The following is a 5,798-nucleotide window of genomic DNA, read 5'->3' as shown; positions in this document are numbered from 1 at the left end:
AGGCACACACAGCAAAAGCACTGCCGCACAAGTGCATGTGCTCGCACAGAACCCCTTGAAGCCCAGCCAGCAGTATCTCTTCATGGGAAGAGTCATGGCAGCACCTAGGAGTGACTGCTGGAAAACAAAGTCCTCTCCGACTGCATGACTGAGAGCAGTGTCTCTTCTGATGAGAACCTGGCTCCATCAGCAGGATGCCAAAGAGCTGCACTAGTATGAATCAAAGCCCACTGCACCCCTCTGGTGTAGGTAGAGGATTTGCAGGTTGACCAGAAAGGACATGGAGGCCCAGGGTCAACAGTGACTCTGCTGCAGAATCAGATGTGGATCTCCAGAGTCATCCTCCTAACCAGGGGGTCGGTCTTCCACCCATGGGTTTGACTACCCCACTGTTAGGGGCTGCGTGTGTGTAAGAAGGGAAGTGGGGATAGGACTAGGCTGAAGCAAAGGCAAAGAGTCATCACCTCTTCTGGCATTTCAACCCAGGTATCTGCAATAGTAGGTGAATTACAAGGACCCCATTGCCCCCAGGCCACCGCTGGACAGCTCTGGAGGACAGAAGAGGGCATCTTTTCTCGGACCCTGAGGGAAGGGGCCCATAAACAAACAGCACAGAGCGCTTGAGGGATTTCCTGTGGTTTGGCTGATCCCAGGGAACAGCATGCTGGGCTGTCTAACGTGCAGCCCCTCCAGTGGGGCTGTGTTGTACAGCGTGTAGAAAAAGACCTCCTTTTCTTTCCTCCGGAAGCCTTTCCTCTGACAGATGCTGCCGTTGTGTGTTGCACCGCTAGGTGCTGCTGTGGCAAAGCCCTGAGCTGCAGGCCAGGCCTGTTCAGCTGCTGTGAAGGAGATGCCTGGATTTTTAATGGTTTATTTGTATTTTTTCTTATTTTGTTGGAAACCTGCCCCTTCCCTCCCTGCACCGCTGAAAGCAAAGCACTGGGCTGCATATGAAACTGCTCTGACAGCACGACAGTGCTGGCATGACACCCAACAGCATGCGGGCACTGGGTGCTGGGTACCTGGAAGGCAGGGTGCACCTGCGGGGCAGTGTGCATCGGTGTCCTCCTCGGCAGCAGGCCCAGGGCAGAGAGGACTGGAGCTGGCTTCCCACTGGCATGCATCTGGCCAGGCTGCATGAGCAGCAGAGGGGTCTTTACCCCCTCCACCAGTACCCTGGTATTTTTGCTTCTGCCAACCAGCAGTTTAGAGGGCTCTGGGGACTCGGGCAGTCCCTGCTCTTTGTGGAAAGCATTTGCTACAAGGGTTGCCTCTGCTCTGCAGGAAGGGATCAGGAGAGAGGCGAGTGGAGGATGCTCAGCGGGAGGCCAACTTCCCTTTGGGCCAGCTGGAGATGTTCCCTGCTCCCCTCATGGCTAGTGCAAAGTGAGCACATCGCAGAGACAGGCCTGTGGGCTTAAATGCCATCAAGGCAAGGCAGGGCTGGTGATGATTACCAGGGGGAAGCACTCTGAAGGGCCAGCAAGGTCTACTGCTCCTGCAGTTCAGACAGCAGCAGCAGTGGCTGAATATACCCCCTTTCCCACGGAGCTGGCCTAGATCGCCTGGCTTCCTCTCAGCAGCTGCCCCACTCCACCAGCACCGCAGGCTGCTCCCTGAGGGTATCGGTGAAGGCTTTGGAACAGAAAAGACTGGTGTGAATTTGGGGCAACACAGGCTGTAATGTGCCTGGCTCCTTTGTAAATGAAAACCTGTTCCAGCTAGTCTGCAGGTCCTGCACTGCCCGTCTGCTCTGTGAGGGGGATAACCCTACGGTGAGGCAGTAGTTGTGCCCTCTGCCCTGCCTGCCACACTTTGTCAGGGATGCCCTGAAGAATGGGGTGCATGGAAGGCAAGGCTGGCATAAAGCAGGCCCCAAGTCTGACACTTGGATGCCCAGCACATCCGTGTCACGGCTCTGGGGAGAGTAGAGGGGAAGAGCCATCCTGGAGAATTAAACCCCCACACAAGACCCCTTCCATAAAGGGCTGAGGGATTTGGCCCATGCTGCTCTTTCACTTTCCCTCTGTAGGTTAGACATGGTTTTTGTTGCTTTTCAGGGCAGACTTCAGTCCTGACACTCACCTTGCCTGAGCCTGCAGCCTGGAAATTCAGGCTGGTACCAACCCAGGTGGCATGACCCTTTTTCCTCCCCAAATCACATTGCCCTTGTCCCCCTTCTCAGTCAGCTCCATCCCCAGTGAACACCTTGCTCCCTGTAGCCCTGCTCCACTTCAGTGCAGCAGGGGTGGCTGGCTGGTCACTGGGAGCAGAACTTGTCTCCTCACTCTTCCTCATCCTTTGTCTCTACAAGCTGAAAGGAGGGCCTGTTTCTTCCTGAGCCCTCACATGCTTAATTGGGGGTCAGACCCCAATCAGAGGCCCTTGGGATGAACCCCAAAGCCAGAGGTCATCCATTTGTGGTCAGCCAGTCCCCTTCAGGCCTTTGACCCCTCTCCAGTTCAGTAAGCTGGTGCCTCTGCTCCCACTGATGCCCTTTCCTCAACAAGCATGCATTGAGAAATAAAGCCCAATGTCTTTTGACACTTATTTCCCTGAAGTTCTCCATTCCCACAACAGGCTGGTGGCAGTCCCTTCACACCCCCTCCATGTCCTTCGGAGGTTCTGCAAAAATCCTGTCTACTCTGGCTGCTAAATAATGCTTCTCTAGGAATGGGGCTCTAACAACACCCAGCCCAAAGCCCTTGTCATGTTGTATGTGCAGCTGCTCTTCCATTTGCAGGTAGCAATGGGGCAATCCATGGGTTTGGTTTGCTGGACATTTTATGAGCCTTTCTGTCCCCATTGACAAGTGTACATAATGTTACTGATACCGATAATCCTGGCAAAATCAGGTGAGGAAAATTATTTGTGCATTTGAAATATCTGGCCCTAAATCTAGGGCCCTGCAGGATTAAAGGTGTGCTACAGTTGTAGGCCATTGGGATTATTTTGAAACTCCTCTGTTAAATTCTTGGATTGCTGAGATGCAGAAGGAATCTTCTTTTCTTGCCTTGCTAATAAAGTCTGGCTGAAGTGACACAGTATAATCAGTGTTTACCTGGGAGTTTACATACGGTTTGTTGTAATTATAGTTTCAATTCCTGCTTTTGCTTTTTTTTAAAACATCTATTTTTCAATCAGTAAAAGTAAATACTATTTTCAGCCCAATGTAATTCTTCCACTCCCATGGCCACAAACACAGCAAGGGGAGAGATTCCATTTGTGAGCTGTGCAATTGAGCATAGACGGGAGCCTGATGACTGGAGGGTGTTGGCAAAGGGAGAGCCGGATTCTCTTGTTTGCCCAGGTGTAAATCAGAAGGGGCTCCACCAGAATTGGTAGGGGCTATGGATGTAAGTGACATGGGAGCTGGGCCCACAAAGGGGCTTTCCCATTGTGCCTGGCTCTTTAAAAACCCTGAAGCTATCTAACGAGCGAGACTGGAGAAGAGAGAAAAGCCTTTGAGTTCCTCATAGTCTGTCTCTGGGATGACAAAGGATTGCTCCCTGCTGTATGTTCGCTTAGGGCCACAATATATTTGCAGGTCAAACGATTGAATGTTGTCTGCTTTGGAAGATGTGTTTTATTACAAACATAAGGGATGTGGGAGTGTTGTCCCTTCTGCACTCTGAAATTCAGTCACCCCCATCCTGATTAAGCCCATGTGGTCCCAAAAAATTCCAGGCAGTGCACCAGTTGTTTTAATGGGAAAACTTAAGACAGCCAATGCTACTCACTCCACAGGAATCAGAACTCGTGGTAGAGGTGATATCTTTTATTAGACCAACTAGATTTTTGCAAAAATATATATATATTTAATTATATTTTTCTCAAGACCAAGACAGCTACAACTTGAATACCTACTCACTCCACACACACTCAGATGCATGCCTCTTGGGGTCGTTTTTTAACCCAAGCATGACGCACTGAATTTCCTGTGCATATTCTATTATACTATACATTATTGTGTTCATATAATTGCAAAAGGAGCAGGAACTCTGCCCTGGGAATGAAACAGATCCATGTGCCACAGGGAGAATAAAAGACAGGCACCTTGTCTAAAATGTGCTTGTCAGGAGGCTCAGATGAGCCACCCAATTTTTGTATGTCCCATACTACACACCGGCGTGTGCCCAGCTATGTCCCAGTGAATAGCAGCCATGCAAACTTGGCCTCAAGCCATTTATCTGTGCTGTTCCAGGGGCAAGCAGACACAGCCGAGATGCAGTGAACAACATTTGGAGTGGTGTGTGTAGCCCAGGGAGCGGTGTGTGAAAGGCAAACACTTCTCTCTCACAGACCTTCCAAGCCACCTTCCAACCACAGCAATGATGTGTTTCCGAAGGGCTTTTTATACTGCTCGTCATTACAGTATCGAAGCCCTGGATGTTAACGACTCAGACCATGATCAAAGAAAACCCGAACCATTAACAAATTGGAAGTGACCGGATCTGTGCAGCAAAGATTCATCGTTCCCCTCGGCGCTGCGCACCTTCCCTTCCTCTGCCTCTCTCTCATCCCAGACATTCAACCTTTACCTCTATAAGTATATTTTACAAGCATTCACAGCCTCCTCACTTTAACTGGGCAACCCAAACAGGGAAGGATTTTCAGGATCCCTCTCTGGGAAATAAGTTGTTGTCCTTGTGTCTCTCAAATGCTGTGCTCACTGTCAGTGTGATTAGAAACAACGGTAATAGTAATAACAGTAGTGGTAGATTTGTGGTCTTACTTCAGTTTTCTATTGTTTTTCACAGAACCAAAAAGGCAAGGTAAAAATGGCAACAACAAAAAAGGGGGTGGTGGTGGAGAAATATCTGGAAAACATAATTTAGTCTAAATCCAAAACCATAATTCTGGTGTTAATAATTGTATTGGTGAGGGGGAGAACACATTCTCCGTGACCAAATTTGTGAATTCTTGTGACAAATCTCACAGCAAAAATGCTTCATATTTTTTCAGGTGCTGCAGCTTCCCAGTATTGCTTCTTCCAAGGGACCCTGGGTCTTTTTGTCCCAGAGCTTCCTACTTTCTGCACATATTTGATTCCACTCTCCCCTCCCCCGGCCTTTTCTTGTTGAAAATGTATTTACATCAAAAATAAAGAACCATGAAACAGGGCTTAGAAGGGAGTAACTAGTACTGGAGGAATGACTGCCCCGGCATTTTAAGTTTCCCGGCATGGATAATCGTGTGCGTCCCATATTTGGGTCTTTATTGTGCCCCACGTTTGCATTTTTGTCAGGCTGAAGGGGGTGGACAGTATATTCTTGTAATTTTCAATACAGAAGAAAACGTGGGATGATATCAGTGTGAAAGACTTCTTTTCACAATAGCTCCTAACTCTGTATGGATTTCTACCAAACCAAAGCAGTAGAAAAGAAAAATTTATAGTTCCTTTCTGTAAGCATTTAAAAAAATAAGCTATTTCCTTTTCTCTTTGGATGATAAACCTCTTTTTTATTGTACCCACAAATGCATGCATATTTCCTGTCTTAACACATTTTTCCCCTTTAACTTTTTTCCCCCTATTATTAAGAATGAGATGTTAAAACACCCACCCAAAATATTTATCTTTTGGAACAAAGACATTGGAATCGTTTCAGTTTGTTTGATTTAAATTCGCTTTTATCTTGTCACTGAAATTTGGATTGAAAAATCATCAGATTTTGATTGACATTAAAATTATTTATTGTCACATTGTAGCTGTTCAATAAATTGTGTCTGCTTTTCAGCGAATAAATGCTCCATCGCTAGCTACCTTGGTGCTTTTTTCAAGGGGAAGAGTCTTTCCT

This window comes from Gavialis gangeticus, unplaced genomic scaffold, assembly GCF_001723915.1.
Source record: "Gavialis gangeticus isolate Ggan-Ray unplaced genomic scaffold, GavGan_comp1, whole genome shotgun sequence".
Classification (NCBI taxonomy): domain Eukaryota; kingdom Metazoa; phylum Chordata; order Crocodylia; family Gavialidae; genus Gavialis; species Gavialis gangeticus.
Note: the sequence above shows the minus strand (reverse complement) of the source record.